Source organism: Hemitrygon akajei, chromosome 3 (assembly GCF_048418815.1).
Source record: "Hemitrygon akajei chromosome 3, sHemAka1.3, whole genome shotgun sequence".
In the NCBI taxonomy this organism is placed as follows: Eukaryota; Metazoa; Chordata; class Chondrichthyes; order Myliobatiformes; family Dasyatidae; genus Hemitrygon; species Hemitrygon akajei.
In genome coordinates, this window is record NC_133126.1 from 143,858,087 (window position 1) to 143,881,696 (window position 23,610).

The 23,610-nt window shown below is 38.9% G+C and overlaps 1 protein-coding gene across 1 annotated transcript in view; it reads left to right on the top strand.

The window, feature by feature from the left end:
* schip1 (schwannomin interacting protein 1) overlaps nt 1–23,610 on the top strand; it is an 878,565-nt gene that overhangs the window by 114,501 nt on the left and 740,454 nt on the right. The window lies entirely within an intron of this gene.

Consider the following 23,610-nt stretch of genomic DNA (forward strand, 5'->3'; position numbering starts at 1 on the left):
AAATAGATATATTCCAAATAAGAAGTACTTTTCAAAGGGAAGAAGGACAGTGCCATGGCTGATAAGTGAAGTCAGAGCCAAAGTAAAAGCAAAAGAGAGGGCATACAAGGAAGCCAGAGCTAGTGGGAAGATAGAGGATTGGGAAGCTTTTAAAGACTTGCAGATGGAAACTAAAAAGGTCATTAGGGAAGAAAAGATGAATTATGAAAGGAAGCTGGTGACTAATATCCAAGAAGAGACTAAAAGCTTTTTTTTAAGCATGTAAAGGGTAAAAGAGAGTTGAGGGTAGATGTAGGACCAATACAAAATGACGCTGGAGATTTTGTAATGAGATGCAGAGATGACAGAGGAACTGTATGCGTGCTTTGCATCAGTCTTCACAGTGGAAGATGCCTGCAGTATACTGGAATTTCAAGAGTGTAAAGGAAGTGAAGTTTGTGCTGTGAAAATTACAACTGAGAAGGTGCTCAGGAAGCTTAATGGTCTGAGGGTGGATAAATCTCCTGGACCTGATGGAATGCACCCTTCGGTTCTGAAGGAAGTAGCTGGAGAGATTGCAGAGGCATTAACGATGATCTTTCAAGAATCGATAGATTCTGGCATTGTACCGGATGACTGGAAAATTGCAAATGTTACTTTGCTAGTTAAGAAGGGTGGGAGGCAGCAGAAAGGAAACTATAGACCAGTTAGCCTGATACCAGTGGTTGGGAAGTTGTTAGAATCAATTGTTAAGGATGAGATTACGGAGTACCTGGAGGCACATGACAAGATAGGCCAAAGTCAGCATGGTTTCCTGAAAGGAAAATCCTGCCTGACAAACCTACCGCAATTCTTTGAGGAAATTACAAGCAGGGTAGGCAAAGGAGATGCAGTAGACATGGTGTACTTGGATTTTCAGAAGGCCTTTGACAAGGTGCCGCACATGAGGCTGCTTAGCAAGCTAAGAGCCCATGGAATTACAAGGAAGTTACTAACATGGGTGGAGTATTGGCTGGTCAGCAGAAATCAGAGAGTGGGAATAAAGGGATCCTATTCTGGCTAGCTGCCGGTTACCATTGGAGTTCCACAGGGGTCGGTGTTGAGACCGCTGCTTTTTACAATGTACCTCAGTGATTTGGACTACGGTATTAATGGATTCGTGGCTAAATTTGCTGATGATACAAAGATAGGTTGAGGAGTGGGTAGTGTTGAGAAAACAGCCTGCAGAGAGACTCAGATAGTCTAGGGGAATTGGCAAAGAAGTGGCAAATGAAATACAATGTTGGAAAATGTATGGTCATGCACTTTGGTAGAAGAAATAAATGGGCAGACTATTATTTAGATGGGGAGAGAATTTAAATTGCAGAGATGCAAAGAGACTTGGAAGTCCTTGTGCAGGATACCCTAAAGGTTGACTTCCAGGTTGAGTCGGTTGTGACGAAAGTGAATGTAATGTTGGCATTCATTTCTGGACGTATAGAATATAAGAGTAGGAATGTGATGTTGAAGCTATAATGCACTCAGAGTACTGTGTGCAGCTTTGGGCTCCTAATTTTAGAAAGAATATACTGACATTGGAGAGGGTTCAGAAAAAATTCACAAGAATGATTCCAGGAAAGAAAAGGTTACTGTATGAGGAATGTCTGGTAGCTCTTGGGCTGTATTCCCTGGAGTTCAGGAGAATGGGGGGGGGGGGGGGGGATAACATTGAAATATTTTGAGTGTTAAAAGGCCTGAACAGATTGGATATGACAAAGTTATTTCTCATGGTAGGGGATTCTAGGACAAGAGGGTACGACTTCAGGATTAAATGACAGGAGGGAACGACGTCCATTTAGAACTGAGGTGTGGCAAAACTACTTCAGTCAGAGGGTGGCAAATCTGTGGAAATTTTTGCCATGAACGTCTGTGGTGGCCAAGTCATTGGGTGTATTTAAGGCAGAGAAAGGTAGTTTCTTGATTAGCCAGGGGTGAAGGCAGGGGAGTGGGGATGACTGGAAGAATTGCATCAGCCCATGATTGAATGGTGGAGCAGACTCAGGCTACATCCACACTACACCGGATAAATCCATAACCGAAGCGTTTTCTCTTTACCCTTCGTCCACACTAAAACAGCGTTTTCATCCCCTGAAACCGGAGCTTTTCAGAAACGCTCTCCAAAGTGTGTATTTTTGAAAACGCCGGATTGTCCGGATCAGTGTGGATGGGGTAACCGGAGACTTCCGAAAACGCTGTCAGACGGCAGCGCGCTATTTCATTGTTTTCTTGAACATAAACTAACAATTTCAGAACAGAGGGCAATGAAACTGATGCCAGAAGAGTTAGAAATGTACTCACCAAATACCTTAACCCATAACTTACTGAATAAGTATACTCACTTTGCCCTGTTCTATATCCTTGCTCGTATGAAGGTGGTTTACCTATTTATGCAAGTACTTCTCTGACAATAGATGTGTAACATTGGATGGAAATACAAGATAACACTGATGCAGACATGTTTTATACATTTAACAAGGGGCTTTATTAATGCAACAGAGTTTCAGTTTTTCAATGTTCGTCGTCAGCTGGGTCAATCTGTCCATGAACTCCCTGTCGGTTGCCTCCGTACGCTCCAGTATTTGGTTTTTTTTATTTTTAAGTTCTCCTGCACAAAAGCAACAGCTGTCCATCATTTTAAGTTTTTCTAGTCTGTAACTACACAAACGCGCACTTTTACAGCGAGATTCGACACCAAATATGTCACTTGTTTTTGGTAGATGTGTCCTGCGCATGCGCAGGAGGAGGAGATTCGCCGAAATTTCCATTTCAATGTGGATAGAGATAGTTTTAAAAACTCATAGTGTGGACGTCTATCGTTTTTACGCGAAACCAGCATTTTCAAAATTATCCAGTCAAGTGTGGATGTAGCCTCAATGTTCCTATATCTTATGGTCTTATGTGGTGCATTCATATAAATTGTTTAATTATCAGCTTAGATAGGAATCAGGGTAAAATTTGGCTCAGTGTAAGGGAGAAGAAATTGTAGCATGGTCCCAGTCACTATTTGATGATCTTCACTGGTGATTAAGGGGTCAGGTTTGGTTCTATGCTCAATGTTTCCAAAAGTCAGAATGCCTTCAGAAAAGGAATTTCATGGATAAATTTACAGTGACAAACATCTGGTGAATTTAAATGCAAGTCAAGTTGTGATATAGCTTAGAAATAAATAAGCACGTTTATTTTTTACTATGAAATTTGTTTGCAGTTCAAGGTATTTTTCCTTTACCAGCTACCTGATAACTTGTGCCACGCTAAGCAATATTGCACAATGGTTTACTGAAGCACAGTGACGATCAGTCAACTGTTCTTTGCATCATCCATGTGATAAATAGTTTCATTAAATTAAATGGATAAGAAACTTAAATTACAACATTAAACAGCTGAGGAGCCTTTTTGTAAGGATAATATTCTTGTTTACAAATTAAAAGGTATCAATTTGCAAAACCAGTGATCAATAACCGCAGTATTTTGTGCTCAGAGCTTTCTTTTAGGCTGTCGTGAATGTACGACATAACAATTTATAAAATGTATGTACAATTTATGGCAATGTTAAAAATGTAATGCCGTGTGTGAATAAAAAATCAGGTTTGAACAATTTGTGTTAAAGTTTCACAATATTGCTTTTGCATAAATTTATTGGATTATTTCCCTTGATCTGTTTAAAAGATAATAAGTTTCAACTGAGGAATGAGACATTTCAAGCAAACAATTTTCAGCACCTCAGCAAAATTTTTTTGTGGGAAGAACAGGAGATAAATGCTATAGGAGTAATTAGTATGTTCTACAGGACAAAAACAGGATGCTTCAACCCACTATGTTTGTACCTACTGCGTCCATCTGCACTAATCCCATTCACCCTGTGCTAGGTCCATATCATTTATTGCCTCACCTATTTGTCCTTATCTAAATGTCGCTTAAGCGTAGTGATTGTATCTGTCTCTACCATTACCTCTGACAGCGAGTTCCAGATATGTAAGATAGAAAACTTTGTAATCAACTCCATTAAGAAAGAAAACTTTTCCCTTAAAAATCCCCATTCAAACTCCTTTCTCTCACCTTAAACCTATGTAGCCTTGTTCTTGACTTTCTAATGAATCTGAACCTCTTAACATTTTATATAGCTCTGTTGGTCACACCTTGGTTTCCTTTCCTCTTGGGAAATCAAACACAGCTTATCCAGTCTCTCCCCATAAGTCCTCCAATCCACGAATGTCCTAATGAATCACCTCAGCACTCTATCCAGTGCAATCATATCCTCCTTTTAGCCTAAAGACCAGAACTGTATTCAATACTCTACAAGTGCAGCCTAACCAGTGTCTGGTAAAATTGCAACGTAAAGTCATAACTCTTTTATTCTGTGTCCCAACCAGTGAAGCCAGGTATGCCACATGCTTTTGTCGACACCTTATCTGCCAGTGACTTCACTTTAATGGACTTCAATTCTTAGGTTTTTCTGTCCAGTTACATTTCTATTAGAATCAAGTTCAGTATCACCAGCACATGTTGAGAAATATGTTGTTTTGTGGCATCAGTGCATTGCATTATATAGTTTAAAAAACCTATAATTTGCAATAAAGTATATGTATAAAAATAAGCCTTGCAAAAAGAGAGGGGAAAAACACTGAGGAAGTGTTCGTGAGCTCATTGTCCATTCGGAGGGGAAGAAACTGTTTCTGAAACGTTGTGTGTTTTCAGTACCCCGTCCTTGATGGTAGCAAGGAGAAGAGGGCAAGACCTGGGTGTTGCCAGTCCTTAATGTTGGATGACGCATTTTTGAGACATCGCCTTCTGAAGGTGTCCTCGATGGTGGGGAGGCTAGTGCCCATGATGGAGATGGTTGAGTTTATAACTTTCTGCTGGTTTTACCAATCCTGTGCAGTGGCCCTTCCGTACCAGATTAGAATGCTCTCCATAATACATCCGTAGAAGTTCATGAGTGTCTTTGGTGATTTACCAAGTCTCCTCAAACTCCTAATGCAATATAACCACTGCCATGCTTTCTTTGTAATTGCATCAGTATGTTGAGCCCAGAATCAATTCTCAGAGATATTGACACCCAGGAATTTGAAATTGCTGTCTCTTTCCACTTCTGATCTCTTGGTGAGGACTGGTGTGTGTTCCCATGACTTCCCCTTCCTGAAGTCCACAATCAGTTCCTTGATCTTACTGACACTGAGTGCAAGGTTGTTGCTGCGACACCACTTCACCAGCTCATCTATCTCACTCCTGTACGCCTCCTCGTCACCATTTGAAATTCTGCCAACAATATTGTCACTGGCAAATTTATAGATGGTGTTTGAGCTTTGTCTAGCCACACAGTTGTATGGCTTTCCAAAGCGCAAGTTTATGGTCTATTGAGACTAACGGAGGCCTACATGTGTAGAGAGAGTAGAGTAATGGGATAAGCACTAATTTTTGAGGTGCACCAGTGTTGATTTTTGGTGAAGAGAGATGTTATTTCCAATCTGCACTGACTGTGGTCTCCCAGTGAGGAAGTCAAGGATCCAGTTGAGAGGGAAGTACAGGTGTCCCCCATTTTTCAAATGTTCGCTTTAAGTCAACTCACTGTTATGAAAAACCTACATTAGTTACCTGTTTTTGCTAACAGAAGGTGTTTTCACTGTTACGAAAAAAGGCAGAGCGCGCCAAGCAGCCGAGCTCCTCCCCCCCGGAACTGCATTCTAGCCGGGATTGCTTAAACACGTGTCTGTGAGCATCTGTGCTTTATGTCGATTTATTTTGTGCATCCGTTAGCAAGATGAGTTCTAAGGTATCAGAAAAGCCTAAAAGAGCACGTAAGGGTGTTACACTTAGCGTAAAACTAGACATAATTAAGTGTTTTGATCGTGGTGAACAAAGTAAGGACATAATGAGTTTGTCTAAGGGTTTGTGGAAGTTGACAAAGATGATGTTGAAGAGGTTTTGGCATCCCATGACCAAGAACTGACAGATGAAGAGTTGATGAAGAGGAAAGAATAACAATTGAAACTGAACACAGTAGCGAACGGCCCGAAAGTGAAGTCGTCCAGGAACTGAAAGTGAAGCAACTGCGTGAGATTTTCGCTGAATGATTGCAGAGAAGTATGACTTTAATTTTGAAAGGGTATGTAGGTTTAGGGCATATTTGCAGGACGGTTTGAGTGCTTACAAAGGACTATGATAGAAAAATGCGCGAGGCTAAGCAGTCAAGCCTACTGTCGTTTATCAAGCCTTCCACATCAGCCGCAGCAGACGACGAAACTCGACCTTCGAGATCGAGGCAGGCAGACATAGAAGAAGGTGACCTGCCTGGCTTGATGGAAACAGACGATGATGAGATGACACCCCAATGTCCTACCACCCCAACCTCCAACGACTCAGCCTAACACACCATCATCAGTGTGCTCACTGTCTTCCTGATTCTGGTAAGTGAAACTACACTGGGCGTACATTATTTCTACTTTATATAGGCTGTGTATATTTATGTGTTATTTGGTTGCTTCATAGCTTAAAGGTTACTGGGAAGAGTGCTACTGCTGGGAGCATTTGCGCCGTGTGTTTTTGCCGAGAGCACTTGCGTGAGATTTTTGCTGTGGTGGACAGTTCTGCAATAACTGTAGAGAAGTATTCCTACTTTATATAGGCTGTGTATTTATCAGATCATTCCTGCTTTTGCTATATGTTACTGTATTTTAGGTTTTATGTGTTATTGGGCACGATTTGGTAGGTTATTTTTTGGGTCTGGGAACGCTCACAAATTTTTTCCATATAAATAGTCGTTGCTTCTTCACTTTACGACATTCTGGCTTACAAACCATTTCATAGGAACGCTCTACCTTCGAATAGCGTGGGAAACCTGTACAGAGGCACATGTTTTGGAGTTTTTCTTTCTTTTTACAATATTTTTATTCAGAAGAAAAAAAACAAGACTTACAGAGTGCAGCACATAGATACATCTCAACATAACTTGTGTACATTCATATATTGTAATAAAATTGATCAAAATGTTCTTGCATAACACATAAAGGTATACCACTCTGTAATCAAAAATTAAAAGATAGGTCATACATCATAAAAAAATTTATATAAAAAAGTCAACCCCCTACCAACTACCAAAGAAAAAAGCTGATGGATGATAATGGATAAATTAGAAAAGAAAACATATTTGCTTAAGAAGAGAAGATAAAAATATACATAAAAGTCTGTGCACTGTTAAACTTTATAAATTGGAAAAGTAATTTAGGAAAGGTCCCCAGATATCATAAAAAGATTGTTTCAAATTTAAGACTGAGCAGCGGATCTTTTCTAAATTTAAATAAGACATAATATCACGTAGCCATTGAAGATGTGTAGGAGGGGTAGACTCCTTCCATTTAAGCAAGATTGCTCTCCTTGCTAAAAGAGAGGTAAAAACTAAAACCTGTAGGTTAGAAGTATTTAAAGTTATATCTTCATCTGCAATAATACCAAACAAGGCAGTAAGGGGATTTGGGTCATGGACCCTAAAAAGTTGTGAGAAGGTATGGAATACTTCCCGCCAAAACTTTTCAATTGTAGGGCAAAACCAAAATATATGAATTAAAGAGGCATCAGCAGAGTTACATTTATTACAAAGTGGAGAAACATTCGGATAAAAACTGGACAGCTTCTGTTTAGAAATGTAAGCTCTATGAACCACTTTAAATTGTAGAAGAGAATGACGAGCACAGAAAGATGATTTATTAACCCGTTTAAGAATTTTATTCCATCTATCATCAGAAATCTGACAATTTAGGTCATCCTCCCAAGCTTTTTTTATTTTATCTAAAAAGTCTTGTCTAGAATCAATCAACAAGTTATAGATACCGGTAATAGAACCATTAACAAAAGGTTTTAAATTTAAAAGATCGTCCAGTAAATTTTTATCAGGACCTATAGGAAAAGTACGTAGTTAATTGGAAACGTAAGAAATCTCTAATTTGAAGGTATCTGTAAAAATGTGTTTTTGGGAGTGCAAATTTAGTTGACAATTGGTCAAATGAAGAAAGAGATCCTGAGATAAACAGGTCCCAAAAACACTTACTACCTAGTTCATACCAATCCTTAAAGACTTTGTCAATCATGGAAGGGATAAAAAAAATAATTAAGGAGAATGGGAGATGATCATGAAAAATTCGCTAATCCAAAAAATTTCCTAAATTGAGACCAAATCCTTAAAGTTTGCTTAACAATTATGTTATCTGTTATTTTATTTGCTGAAAAAGAAGAATATGATCCAAGAAGAGAGACAATAGAGGAATTTTTTACAGAATTAACTTCTAAGGAGATCCATGATGGGCAATCTTTACGATAAATATAATAAGACCAGAAAGTAATATTCCTTATATTGGCAGCCCAATAATAAAACCTAAAATTGGGTAGGGCTAATCCACCCATCTCTTTATTTCTTTGTAGGTAAACTTTACTTAAATGAGCTTGCTTATTATTCCAAATATAAGATGTTAAAATTGAATCTAAAGAATCAAAGTAGGTCTTAGGAATAAAAATAAGTAAGGCCTGAAAAAGATATAAAAATTTAGGAAGAATCTTCATTTTAATCGAATTAATTCGGCCATGTAGGGATAAAGAAAGAGGAGACCATTTAGAAAGTGTCTTTTTCACATAATTCAATAAGGGGTTTAATTTTTCTTTAAATTTATTCTTGAAGTTTTTAGTAATTGTTACACCTAGATATGTAAATTGACTTGTAACAACTTGGAACGGAAATTTGGCATTTGATGACATTAGGTCATTTAAAGAAAATAGCTCACTTTTATGTAAGTTCAGCTTATATCCTGAAAAAGAACTGAACTGGGAAATTAAAGAAAGAACTGAAGGTAAAGAAGTTTCAGTGTTAGAGATAAAAAGTAAAATATCATCAGTGTATAAATAAATTTTATGAGTCATACCTTCCCTTAGTATACCAGAAATGTCCTTAGATTCTCGAAATGCTATTGCTAAGGGTTCTATAGCTAAAGCAAAAAGTAAAGGACTAAGAGGGCTACCTTGTCTAGTTCCCCGCTGTAATTTAAAGGGCTTAGAAATTTGAGAGTTAGCAATAACCTGTGCGGTAGGAGACAAGTAAATTAATTTAACCCAATGAATAAAATTAGGCCCAAAATTAAACTTTTCTAAAGTCTTAAAAAGATAATTCCACTCAATCCTGTCAAAGGCTTTTTCTGCATCTAAGGATAATATACATTCTGATTTTTTTTTGGATGGTGAATACATCACATTCAACAACCGACGTATATTAAAATGTGAGTAACGATTTTTAATAAATCCTGTCTGGTCATGTGATATAATAGATGGTAAAATATTTTCAAGTCTTCGAGCTAAGATTTTGGATAAGATTTCTGCATCAACATTTAATAAAGAGATCGGTCTGTACGAAGAACATTCAGCTGGATTTTTTTTTAAGAATAAGAGAAATAAAAGCTTCATAAAAAGATTGAGGGAGTTTACCTGATTTAAAGGACTCTGATAAAACAGAGGATAAATAAGGTGTAAGTAACGTAGTGAACGTTTTATAAAACTCCCCAGGAAAGCCATCAGGTCCTGGGGTCTTACCAGAATGTAAAACACATATAGCCTCAGCCACTTCTTCATTGGAAATAGGCTGATCTAACTGTGTTAGGCTATCAGCAGACAATGTAGGAATGTTGATATTACTGAAAAAAGCAATCATATAGGTATCATCTAAAGAAGAGTCAGACTGATACAACTTAAGGTAAAAGTCTTTAAATATGTTGTTAATTTCAGAATGGCCGGATATCTTAGTACCATTATCTTTAAAAATTTCTGTGATTTGACGATTAACTGTAAAAGATTTTAAGCGATTGGCTAATGAACTTACCTGTTCTATCCCCGTGAATGTAAAATTGAGTTTTATCTCTCAACAGCTGTCATTCAATTGGGTAAGTCAGCAGAAGATTATACTTGGATTGGATTTCAATACGCTTATTATATATAGTTGGATCTGGAGATAGGGCATACTTTCGATCAAGATCTTTTAATATCGCTGCGAGGTCAGACCTTTCTTTGTCAGCTTTTTTCTTTATATAGGTAGAGTAAGAGATAATTTCTCCACAAATATATGCTTTAAAAGTATCCCAGACTATAGCACCAGCAGTATCTCCTTTAAAATTTTCTTTAAAGAAAAAAGTAATATGGTTTTCCAAAAACTTTAGAAAATTTTTATCAGATAACAATGATAAGTTAACACGCCAACTTCTATTTGGTACAGAGTAAACAGGTAATCTTAAAGACAGAAGCACAGGTGCATGATCAGACAAAGCAATCTCCTTATAATCACAGGATCGAACCAGTGGAAGCAAGTTTCTATCTATAAAAAAGTAGTCAATCCGAGAGTACATATGATGAACCTGAGAGAAATATGAATATTCCTTTTCTTGGGGGTGTAAAAAACGCCACACATCGAGAATACCACATTGAAATAGAAAAGATTTAAAAAGTAGGACTGATTTATTAGTGACAGGGGTTTTACTTGAAGAGCGATCTAATATAGGGTTAAGCCAAAAATTAAAATCTCCACCCATCACTAAGGAATATCGATTCAAATCAGGCAGAAAAGAAAAAAAGACGTTCAAAGAACAAGGAGTCATCTGTATTTGGAGTGTATACATTCGCAAATACGATTAGTTTATTCTCAAGACTACCTGAAACAATAACAAAGCACCCATTTGTATCAGAAATTACATTATGTTGAATAAAGGATACATTCTGATCAAACAGGATAGAGACGCCGCTCGATCTAGATTGAGAGGGTGAGTGAAAATGTATACCCTTCCATCCTTTGAAAAAGCGTGAAATATCATCTTTACGAATATAGGTTTCTTGGAGAAAAATTTTACGAGTTTTAAGTTTCCTGATATAAGAAAAAATCTTATTTCGTTTAATAGGGTTATTTAGACCTTTCACATTAAAGCTAAGTATATTAATAAAAGAATCCATCAAGTATCTTTTAGTAATGTATAAAAGGTAATCACAGACATGTAGATAGCGAATAAATAAAACAGTAAAAACCTCCAATCAGCTTTCTGGAAGAACCCATTTCCCCCCCCCCTCTCCCCAAAGAGAGAAATCAGCCAAGGGAGGCTGAAGACTAATTCTAACGTTCCCAACCCAAAACTCCGGTGGCTCCAAAAAATATATATGTATAGCTGTGCTGAATAAATGATTGTAAATATATATATACAAAAACAAAATATCAGAGTGAATAAGTTCGGCATTTACGAGAAAAAACCATGGGAAAATACAAGTATTAGTCTCGGTAAAAAGGAAAGACAAATAAGGAAAATCAATAAGTAGAACAACATATACTTGCGGGTGCAAAGAAAAGGAGTAAAGAAACAAATAGAAAATAATTAGAAAGGGAAGCTGTTTAGATAACTTGCTACATGACTAATTTAAGGCATCCAACGGGGAAAAAAAACAAAATGACAAAATGGCAAAATAATGAAAAAACCAAAAACCAGCAATAAGAAGTATAGAATATTGTATACTATTGAAAAACAGTAAAAGACCGAAAGGTGTATAAATAATCAAAAAATAGGAAAAATCTGAATGAATTTAAAGTAAAGCAAAACACCCTATAGTTTCATTCCTCAGTAATTACTACATGTACACCCTACATAATTACTTTCAGTCAAATTAATAAAAGGAAAGTAAAAATCAACATAACACTGAGAGAATATAACGTTTTGTTTAAAAAGAGCTGCGAGAAAGTAACATTGGAGGACCCATATAAAGGCGGAAAACAACAAAAGAGAAAATGGATGCAGTCTGCCTGCATATTTTGCATAATTTGAAAGATAACAAGGCGCCAGTTACTTAATCAAACAAATGATTAAGACTTCGTAAAACCAAGAAACCTGCTATCAACAAAGCGCCAATTACTTGATTGAACACCTGAAATTAAAACATTTAGCATAAAGCAACACAAGGTTGAATTTAAGCATGGAGACTATGTAAAAATTTCTCAGCTTCTTCAGGCTTCGTAAACCAGGAAACCTTATTATCAGAAGTAGTAACCTTGAGTTTACACGGATCTCTGAGAGAAAGGCGACAGCCAAGCTTAAAAAGGTCAGACATGACCTCTTTAAAAGCCTGCTAGCTCTTAGAACTTCCGGTGGATAATCTTGAACGATCCGAAACTGTTGATCACGAAATTGTAATATGCGTTTCTTCCTTGATTCACGAAGGATCTGTTCTTTAATCTGATAGTCATAAAAGCGAATGATAATAGAGTGAGGTTTGGCAGGATCCCAATTAGGCGGGGTAACTCGGTGAATGTGCTCAAATTTTGGTAGTTCCGATAATATATCAGGGAATAAATCTTTCAGCATTTAAGCACAAAAATCGATAGGTTGATTACCCTCCAGTTTTTCAGGAAGCCCAAGAATTCTGATATTGCACCTTCAATTCCTGGTCTCCAAATCTGTCAGTTTCTTCAATAACGCGTTGTATTTTTTAAGTTGTTCCTCAGAAATTTTCTTGAAACCTTCGATATCCTTCTGCAACACCGGTAGAGATTCTTCGTGTAGCTTAATACGAATTTCGTGGTCATTCACAGTCTGCTGTATACTTCCAAGTTTCCGATTAAGCATTTTCAGTTCAGATTTAACCAGGTTGAAGGAATTCTGTAACAAGTCAAACTTGGATTCCAAGTCATCCAGTTTATCCAATTTTTCGAGTCTCTCTGACATTTGTTCAGACATTTCAGCCAAAGTCTCTAAAGTAGCCTCTTTTCTAGAGTGTTTTCTACTCATGGTGTTCTCACCGAGATAGGTTTAAACAGCAAAGTAAGCAAATAATTTCAGAGCATGTAGCTACTGCAACCTACTCCATTACAGCCACCGGAAGTGCAGTTTTTTAAATTAGGACTGAGGGTACTATGTTGAATACTGACCTGTAGAAAATAAACAGCAGCTGAACTGAGTATTACAGTTGACCAAGTGATCTAAGCCTAGTGGAAAGCCAGTGAGGTTGCATCTGCTGTAGACCCATTGTGGCAATAGGCAAATTACAGTGGGTGCAGATCCCTGCTTGGGCGGGAGTTTATTTCAGCTATGACCAACGTCTCAAAGTACTTCACAGCAGATGTAAGTGCTACTGGACAGTAGTGGTTGAAGTAGCTCACCCTGCTCTTTAGGCATGGGTATGGTTGTCATCCTTTTAAAGCAGGTAGGAACCCCAGACTGCATCATTGAGAGACTGAAGATGTCCAGCTGGTTGGCACAGGTTTTCAGAGCCCTACTAGGTGCACTAACAGAGCCTGACATCTTACTCTCTTTAAAGATTGTCTGATATCAGCATCCAAGACAGAGATCAGAGGGTTACTGGATGCTACAGGGATTCACATAACTGTAGTTTTAATTTCCCTTTCAAAGCATACAGTACATAAAAGGCATGATGTTAGATTTTTGCTTTGTTGGAAATAATGCCTTGTAGACCTTGTCAGAGCCCACGTGTGTCCAGTTCCATTACTGATCTCAATCAGAATTGTTTCTTTGTCCTTTAGATAGTCTTCCTGTATTTAATCTACCCCCTGTGACTTACCAAAATGCACCAACTCACCTTTTTCAGGATTAAATTCCATCTGCAAGGTTCCAGCTCTTTCACCTGATCTTAATCCCGCTGTTGCTTTGGATAACCATCCTCACTCTCCACACCTCCACCAATTCCCATGTCATCTTTCTACCATATTCTGTGCATTCACTTTCAAGTTGTTAATATATATGCACGTCATGAAAACTGATGGAGTGTTTAGCTATATAGGCTTCTGATTTAAAACTGGTTTTACTAAATTAAAGCAACACCCACAAAATGCTGGAGAAACTCAGCAGGTCATGCCGCATCTATGGAAAAGAGTACAGATCGTGTTTCGGGCTGAGACCCTTCAGCAGTCCTCCCAAGTTCGATCTTCCAAAGTATGTCACTTCACACTTTGCCGATTGAACTTGTTCTGCAACTTCTTCGCCCAGTTCTGTATCTTGTCTATATCCCACCTATAACAACCTACACTATCCTAACACCACCAACTTTCATGTTATCTGCAAACTTACTAACAGATCCCTGTGGAACACCACTCGTTATCAAGTTCCAGGGTGAATACGCTCCATCTCCTACCACCCTCTGCCTTCTGTGTGTAAGCCATTTCCAGATCCACACAGCCACATTTCCATGATCACATGGCTCTTGACTTTCTGTATAAGCTTAGCATTGAAATTTTATCAAATGCCTTACTAAAATTGATGTACATCACATCCACCACTTTTCTTACATCAATTTGTTTTCTCAACTCCTTGAAAAACTCTGACAGCCCTTAAAAAGACTATGCTTCTCTAAATGCTCGTAAATCCTATCCCTAAGAATCCTCTCCATTAGTTTGTCCACCATTCACTGAAGACTCACTGGTCGATATTTCTTATCAACCAGTTTATTTCTATCAGCTTTCCTGAACAATGAAACAAAATTTATTGTCCATTAATCTTCTGGTAGCACTTCTGTGACCAGGGAGAATACAAAGATTATGATCAGAAGTCTTTCCCTCTCTTCCAAACTAACCTGAGATATACACCAGGGGCCTTATTTATCCTATTTTTTTTGGAAGCTCTAACATTGCCTCTTTCTTAACCTTGGCATATTCCAGCACATTAGTCTGTTCTACACTGACCTCACATTTGTCATGGTCCCTCTCCCTGGTGAACACTGAAGCAAAGGATTCATTAAGGACCTCCCCTACCTCCTCTGCACCCTGGTTTTTTCTTTATTCTTGAGTAGTCCTACTGACATTCTAGTCAATCTCCTGTTCTTCATATACAGTGACATACAGAAGTTTGGGCACCCCGGTCAAAATTTCTGTTACTGTGAATAGTTAAGTGAGTAGAAGATGAACTGATCTCCAAAAGTCATAAAGTCAAAGATGAAACGTTCTCTTCAACATTTTAAGCAAGATTAGTGTATTATTTTTGTTTTGTACAATTTTAGAGTGGGAAAAAAAAGTGAAAGGAGCATTATGCAAAAGTTTGGGCACCCCGGGAGATTTGAGCTCTCAGATAACTTTTACCAAGGTCTCAGACCTTAATTAGCTTGTTAGGGCTATGACTTGTTCACAGTCATCGTTAGGAAAGGCCAAGTGATGCAAATTTCAAAACTTTATAAATACCCTGACTCCTCAAACCTTGTCCCAACAATCAGGAGCCATGGGCTCCTCTAAGCAGCTGCCTATCACTCTGAAAATTAAAATAAACGATTCCCGCAAAGCAGGAGAAGGCTATAAGAAGATAGCAAAGTGTTTTCAGGTAGCTGTTTCCTCCATTCGTAATGTAATTAAGAAACGACAGTTAACAGGAATGGTGAAGGTCAAGTTGAGGTCTGGAAGACCAAGAAAACTTTCTGAGAGAACTGCTTGTAGGATTGCTAGAAAGGCAAATCAAAACCCACATTTGACTGCAAAAGACCTTCAGGAAGATTTAGCAGACTCTGGAGTGGTGGTGCGCTGTTCTACTGTGTAGTGACACCTGCACAAATATGACCTTCATGGAAGAGTCATCAGAAGAAAACCTTTCCTGCATCCTCACCAGAAAATTCAGCATCAGAAGTTTGCAAAGGAACATTTAAACAAGCCAGATGCATTTTGGAAACAAGTCCTGTGGACTGATGAAGTTAAAATAGAATTTTTTGGCGGCAATGAGCAAAGGAATGTTTGGAGGAAAAAGGGTGCAGAATTTCATGAAAGGAACACCTCTCCAACTGTTAAGCACGGATGGATCGTTCATGCTTTGGGCTTGAGTTGCAGCCAGTGGCACGAGGAACATTTCACTAGTAGAGGGAAGAATGAATTGAATTCAATACCAGCAAATTCTGGAAGCAACCATCACACCGTCTGTAAAAAAAAAGCTGAAGATGAAAAGAGGATGGCTTCTACAACAGGATAATGATACTAAACACACCTCAAAATCCACAATGGACTACCTCAGGTGCAAACTGAAGGTTTTGCCATGGCTCTCATAGTCCCCCGACCTGAACATCATCAAAAATCTGCAGATAGACCTCAAAAGAGCAGTGCATGCAAGACGACCCAAGAACCTCACAGAACTAGAAGCCTTTTGCAAGGAAGAATGGGCGAAAATCCCCCAAACAAGCATTTAAGGACTCTTAGCTGGTTACAGAAAGCGTGTACAAGCTGTGATACTTACCAAAGGGGACGTTACTAAGTACTGACCATGCAAGTTGTCCAAACTTTTGCTTCAGACCCTTTTCCTTTTGTGTTATTTTGAAACTAAAAGATGGAAATAAAAAAAAGTAATCTTGCTTAAAATATTAAAGAAATGTGTCATCTTTATCTTTATGTATTTTGGAAATCAGATAATCTTTCATTCACTTAACTATTCACAGTAACAGAAATTTTGACCAGGGCTGCCAAATTTTGCATGCTACTGTATGTGTAGAACTCCTTGTGGTTTTATTTAATCCTATTCAGCATGGCCTTCAAGCCTTCCTAAGCTCCGTCTTAGCTATCTTATAACTCTCATGCCAGATCAAATCTTTGCTTCCTTCTTCCACTTGACTAAATGTTCCACCCCTCATGTCATGCATGCTTCCTTCACCCTACCATCCTTTCCCTGTCTTGGTGGAACAAACCATCCAAAACCTCCAAATTTCTGCTGATTATTCCATAAGAATTAGTCCCAAGCTCCTTGTACTTGTACTTCCAAGCTCCTACCAAATAGTGCTGTAATTAGTCCTCTCTCAATTAAATACTGTCTGCTACTGTCCTTGTCCATGGCTATGTTAAACGTCAGGAAGTTGTGGTCACTATCTCCGAAATGCTTGTCCATTGAGAGACGTGTCACATGACCACATTCATTGTCTGGTTCTAGATCCAGTATGGCCTCTCCTCTCGTCAGCCTGTCCATATACTGTGTAAGGAATCCTTCCTGGACACACCTAACAAATTCTCCCCCATCTAAGCCTCTTGTACTAAGGAGGTGCCAGTCAACACTAAGGAATATGAAATCACCTATGACATCAATCTTGTTTTTTGCACCTTTCTAAAATCTGCCTACTGATCTGCTCCTTGGTGTCCCGGTTGCTATTGGACTGCCTTTAGAATACTCCTAATAGCGATTGTTCCTTTCCTGCCTCTGACCTCCACCATCACCAACTCAGCTGACCATCCCTCCATGATGTTCTCCCTTTGTGAAGCAGTGGTACTATCCCTGATCAGCAATGACACTCGCCTGCTCTTTCACCTTTTCCCTGTCCCTTTTGAAACCTCTCAACCACAGAACATCAACCAGCCAATCCTTCCCTTGTTGCAGTCAAGTCTCTATAGTGGCCACAACATTTTAATTCCATATACTGATCCATTCTATTAGTTCATCACCCTTATTCTTAATACTTCTTGCATTAGGCACATTTCAACCCATGCATCTAACTGTATTTATGACCATCCACTGCTAACCGTTCTTCACAGCCTCTCTGTACATTACAACTAACTTTACAACAATTGGTCCAACATCTAAACCTCATGTTGCTGCCCCCCTAACAACTCTACAAACTTGCTCACAAGTGCATTATTCCCTCTTGGGTTCAGGTGTAACCTGCCCTTTTTTGTACAGGCCAAACCTTCCCCAGAAGTGATTCCAATGATCCATAAATCTGCAATCCTGCCCCTTTCATCAGCTTTAAAGCAAATGCATTTGTTTGCCGAATCTTCCTCTTCTTACCCCCATCCGGGATGTGTCACAGTCAGCAATCCAGAAGTTACTGTCCTTGAAGTCCTGCTTCTTAGCCTCATTCCTATCTCCTGATACTCAAGATTCATGATCGGATTTTGAGTTGATTTATCATGTGTACATATGGTAAAATGTATTGTTTGCATTCACAATAAACATAACCCAGGTGTGTGCTGGGGGCAGCCGCAGGTGTCATCATACATTCCAGCACCAACATAGTATGTCCACAATGCCTGGTAGAACAACACAGAACACAACAAGCATCAGAACAAGTCCCATTCCCCCCTCCCTCCTAAGCGCACTCACAGCTCTCTAACCCCAAGAGAGTCTGTCTTCTGCGGCCTCCAGAAAACCCGGATTTGACCTCGGACATGCAGAGATTGAGTCTTTGACTAACCCAGCAGACTCTTCAAGACCTCATCGCTTTTCCTAGCTACATCCTTGGTACAACTTCTGGCTGCTCCCCCTCCACCTTCAGAATGTTGTGGACAATCTGAGGTGTTTCTGATCCTGGCAACATACAATCCCTGCAGGTTTTGTTCTTCTGTCTTCTCCCCTAAGAAATGAGCCTTCTATCTCTATCTGTCTCCTCTTCTCCCACTTCCCTGTTCTATATTCCCCCTCTCCCTCATTACACCTCAAATTCAGGCCTATGGTCCGAAGCTGACAACAAACCTTGATCTCTCGTTCTCTCCCAACTGTCACCAATTGCTGATCTCACTAGCACCATACAAGTTATCAGTCAACTGTCTATTTTAACTTTTCCCTGTTCCCCCCTTTGCCACCTGGTGCTGGGTGGCAGAGAGACACAGCACAGGTGTAGCAGCCTGGGTTTGATCGTGACCTCTGGTCCTGTTAGTGTGGTGTTCACTGCTTCTTCCTGTGACAACGTGGGGTTCCCCAGTCGTGTGGACTGCACTATTTTCTTGCATCCCGCTCCACCCAAAAATGGCATGCAGGTTGCTAGATTGACTGGCCATTGTAGATTGCCCCTGTGTGTAGGTGAGCAGTGGAATTGAGTGTGTGCTGGGGGTGGGGGGGTTGTGGAGGATGTTCATGTGAATGTGGGAGGACAGATATGAGTACTTAATCATCAGTTTGGACTCATTGAGTTGAGGGACCTGATCCATTATCGTATGGCCACACAACAATATCCTTTCATTCTATCTTCTAATCTCCTGATGGACAGTGGAGAAGTCAATGACCAAAATGGCCCATTGAGCTTAATTATTAGCATGGAGTAAAGCTTTGAAGCATCTTTGTTTTCAATGGTTTGTTTAAGAATGAAAGAGTTAAGTACAAATTAAATACTGCACAAAGATTAGAAATCATATTAGATTTTTAAAAAACCTTCCAGCCAACAGAGAGAAAATATGGGATTGTGCACTGGAAGTCATTGGCACAAACAGTCAAGAAATATTTGTACTTGGTATTTCAGAGGCAAAATTGATGTTTATTGTGTGATGGATAGTTTAAATGAGGTGAAAAACATTGCCATGGACTTGATAAATAGTGTATACTACTTCTGTGCCAGCATATTCTGTGATCTTATGATAGGATCACACCCCTATTTGTAATTTCAAAGTTTCATGTGCAAATATTTAAAATCATTTGAAATGCAGCTGGTACAGTGAGTACATAATTTGTTTGCCAGGAAACAAAATTTCATAAATTGACAGTCAATTCACAATGCCAAAATTTGTACCAGCACAACAAAGGGTGAAAAGTAAAATTGCTCCAGGAGCCTACAGGATAAAAGAGGACACAGCCTTTGAAATCTATCACCAATAAACAAATAGCTTTACAATAAGGAATTGACGATATAAAAAATCATTTTGAACCTACGTAACCTCTGGCTAAAAGAATAATTGGGACTGAATAGGAATTTTTGAAGTGAAGCAAACTCTGTCTTCAGTAGTTAGCTAAAACAGGCTTATACCAGTTCTCCCTGGCTTGCAGAGAGACATTGAGAGTTTGATAACATTGTACCCTCGTTCATTTGAGTAGGGGAGGAGGACTCACTGATAAGGACAGGAATGAACATCCATCTGTAATTAAGCCTTGACTTAGTGGCCTCTCTTATCTGTAACTAAGTTGTGCACCAACAGACTTGGTGGGCGTACCAGTTCAAATAACACATTGCAACAGTAATGTATGGGATTTACTATATATAAATATATGGCTGTAACCTGTGTGAGCGGGTTTGGTGGCAGTACTTACATGCCTTCCCTTTGATAACTGGGTCTCAAACTCTTACAGGAGGGTGCACGATAAGCTGTGGTAACTATAAGAAGTTGATCTCCCGAGTTTTATTGAGATTTGACTTTAACAACAAGAGTGAGCTTCATTTGCATTCTTGCTACATAAACGTCAAACAATGCGTTGTTCTGATTTCTTTTTGAAATAGTTTTTTCTTGTTGTTGCTAATAAATAGTATACCAACATTGAGTTTAACCGCTTTTAAAATCAGTTAATAGTTACAATTTGAAACGTGTTTTCATGTTTTTTCCTGAACAACTGCGTAGGTCCACTATTTGTCTGGATGTATATTCTTTGCACTCTCTATTAGAGCTTACTCAAGGTTGCTCCTCAGAATATGCACAGAGAATATTAAGAATCTGTAGATCACATCATTGGATATTTTCCACAAAAGTGTATAATCTCATGCTGATTTTCATCAAAACACACTGTTCATGAATGCAAAGCACATTTCAGTCTTTTAACTGAAGCAGTCTAATCTAAAATCTGATGAGAAATGCTTGTTCAAGGCCCTTAATCATGGCAAACAAAATCAGATTTTGTCTTCAATGCAAAATCAAAAAGTGGAAGCACGTTAAATTGGGAGATGTTGATTGGGTGTTGGCTGCAGGCCTGACTCTTTCACTAAAACACTAACTGAAACAATTTCTGTCACTCTAGATGAACAGGAATATGTTTGTGTATTCCTATACAGCCCAAGGGACTTTGTTCAAAATTTTCAGACTTTTCTGATGAAATTTGCAGTTGTGATATATACTATTTATTAAAAATTACTATAAATTGCATATTTAGATTGAGATGTAATGTGAAGGTATTTACTCATGTATATGAAAGATGTAAGTAATAAAGTCAATTCGGATCTTTCTGTTACTTTATTCCTTTATTGCAAGCCTAAACCTTGTTATAGCCAGGAGTGGTAATGGCAATAAGCTCCCATTACCCACTAAAAGCTCCCAATGGTGTGCGCCTCAAATAGCCTCTGATAACCAAGTCCAGCTCCTGGCCTTCACGTGGGGCTTAGGTACAAAGTCCGGTGGAACCATTTCTACTGACAGGAGAAGGGGCAAAAGTGGGTTACTAGTGCCTTAAAACCAGTCGTTTCAGGCGGATGGGGCTCGCCAGCCATGGTTGGCAGCTCATCTAGGAGAAGGAAAACTCAGATCTCAAACCTCCGCTGCCTTCCAGGTATACCCATTCATGAGGAAGGCTTCAGGAGTGAACCCCAAGGGAAAATTCCTGAGCCTGAGTCGCTAAGGCAGTCCTGCGTTGAGTTCAACGCTGACTGGCAACTCCTGCGATGCTGCTGGTACCAAATTGTATCGGTCTCTGCCGTTCCTTTGGGTTGATCAGCTGCATGGAGAGGGGAAAGTTTGCTTCATGGTCAATAGCTTGCTTTCCATATCGTACCAGCCGGGCTTGTTGTATCTAGACAGCTAGGACGCAACATCCATAGTCGACCCTGACCGACAGAAGCCCCAGCAGACTGATTCCACCCTTGGATTCATTGCTTCCGTTGTGTGTTTTTTTGTCTTTGGCTATCACCTTTCAGTCAACAAAAATTGATAGGGAAGAGCATGGAAAGCACATAATCAAATGGAGATAGATAGATGCCGACATGAACAAGCAACCTGTATCATCACTCATGTCAGGATGTTGTGGATTCAGATATCCTGCAGTTACTGGCAAGTTATATGAATCTACAGTGTCACTTTAACTTGCCTTCCAGATGAGATAAAAGCAATCTAGTGCACTAACAATTTTGAAGATTATTTCAGATTATTTATTTAATTCGGTAGCCTAGAAGAGCTGTGCTTATAAAATTATTTGTCTTATCATTGCCCAATTATGTTGCAAAAGTCTGGAATAACGAATTAACGCTTTCAGAACTTCTTTTCATTGGGGGAGAAAACAGTTTAATACCTTTAGTAACCTTTAGTGTTTTAGTTGAGGAAAAAGACAGACTGCTGAATGAAATGGACAGGGTTCAATTTATTTGACATCTTGTTATCCAAAACAGTATAGTACGTAATGAATGTTTGAAAATGGCAACTAGGAAAATTTCAGCTGGTCTTACAGCTTTATGACATGGTGCAATGTATGCATGTCTGATTGTTTGCTACTCCCTGCTAGCCAGCATTCTGCAAGAGGCAAGCACACCAGCACTCTGGTGATGACAATAGATAAGATTTGCAGTTGTCAAAAATTATGGAGATTTTCAACAATTGCCTGCCTGCATTGCAGTAAGGAGTGTCTGAAACACCTGCAATTAATTCCGGCTAGCATTACGTGTGAAAATGGTTGATCCAAACCAGACTGATTGCACTGAAAATCTTGGTATTTATGACAATCCGGCTACTGAACCTTTTGGGATTACTCAAGACAAATGTGTTGCAAAGCAGCATGATGTTTCTAATTGCAGAAAGCACATACACATAGCCTCTGTGCACAATAGAAAGAGTATGAATCCAAATCTGAAATAGTGATGGTCAAGCAGTGTCCAGCAGAAGAGTAACAACCACAGGCAGTCCACAGAGTACTCACGCTGTAGTTACAAATACTAATTTAAAATTCTGAAGTCCAAAGTGTATACATATGTTAATTCCTACAAATTGCAGAACTAGTGCTCTGCCACTCTCTCCCTCTTCCCCTCCCTCTCTCTCTCCATCTCTGTCTCTTTCTGTCTCTGTCCGTCTGGCTCTCTCTTTCTCCTTTTTCCTTTTTTCTCTTGTTGAGTGATTGTGTGTAGATTCTGACATATGGACAAAATAAACTTAAGAATACCTGTAAAAGTGGAACCCATTCATAAACTTGGGACAGATTATGTAGGTCTACATAGTTTTAAAAATAAGAGCTTTGTGTATCATTAAGGCAGTCATGCAATGCGAGGAGAAAATGTTAAAATATTTTATGGTACTAGAGGGAAAGATGATTCAAAATTAATGATTACTAATCAAGGCATTGATATAAATATTGTCAGAACCACTCACGGTTCCATTATGGAAAAGCTCTCGTGTAATCAGAAATAGTAAGTTACTGTTTGGAAGAAGCACATTAAAATTGAAAACATTAGAACAAACAGAATTTGTAGTCCTCTGTAATGGTAAGGCTACCTATTATAGTGACTAATTATATGAATGGAACAATCTGGCAATGTAGTGATTAGCTATGAGTTATACTCTGCAGATGCTGTGAATTATGCCAACCAAGGTTGCGTGAATTGAGGACAGTGGGTAGTGATGCCTGTGGAACTGAGAAACCAAAGTGCTCCATGCAGGATACTTGGGGGTATTTAACAGTAAGGCAATAAGAAGTGGATTTTTCTAATGGACCTCTCTCCTTAATAGAATTATATGCATAACCAGACCTCAAGAACTGGTTCAAGGCCAGCTTCTCAAGACAACTAGGAATGAGCAATTAAATGCTGGCTCAGTCTGTGAAGTCCAAATTCTTTGAATGAATAAATATTTTTTTTTAAAAATACTCGAGCGTTTAGTTAAAAGAATAGCTCAATAGCAGAATCAGTGTGAGGTATTGAAGAAAGTGTCACAGTGTGATTAGTTGGGGGAGGGTG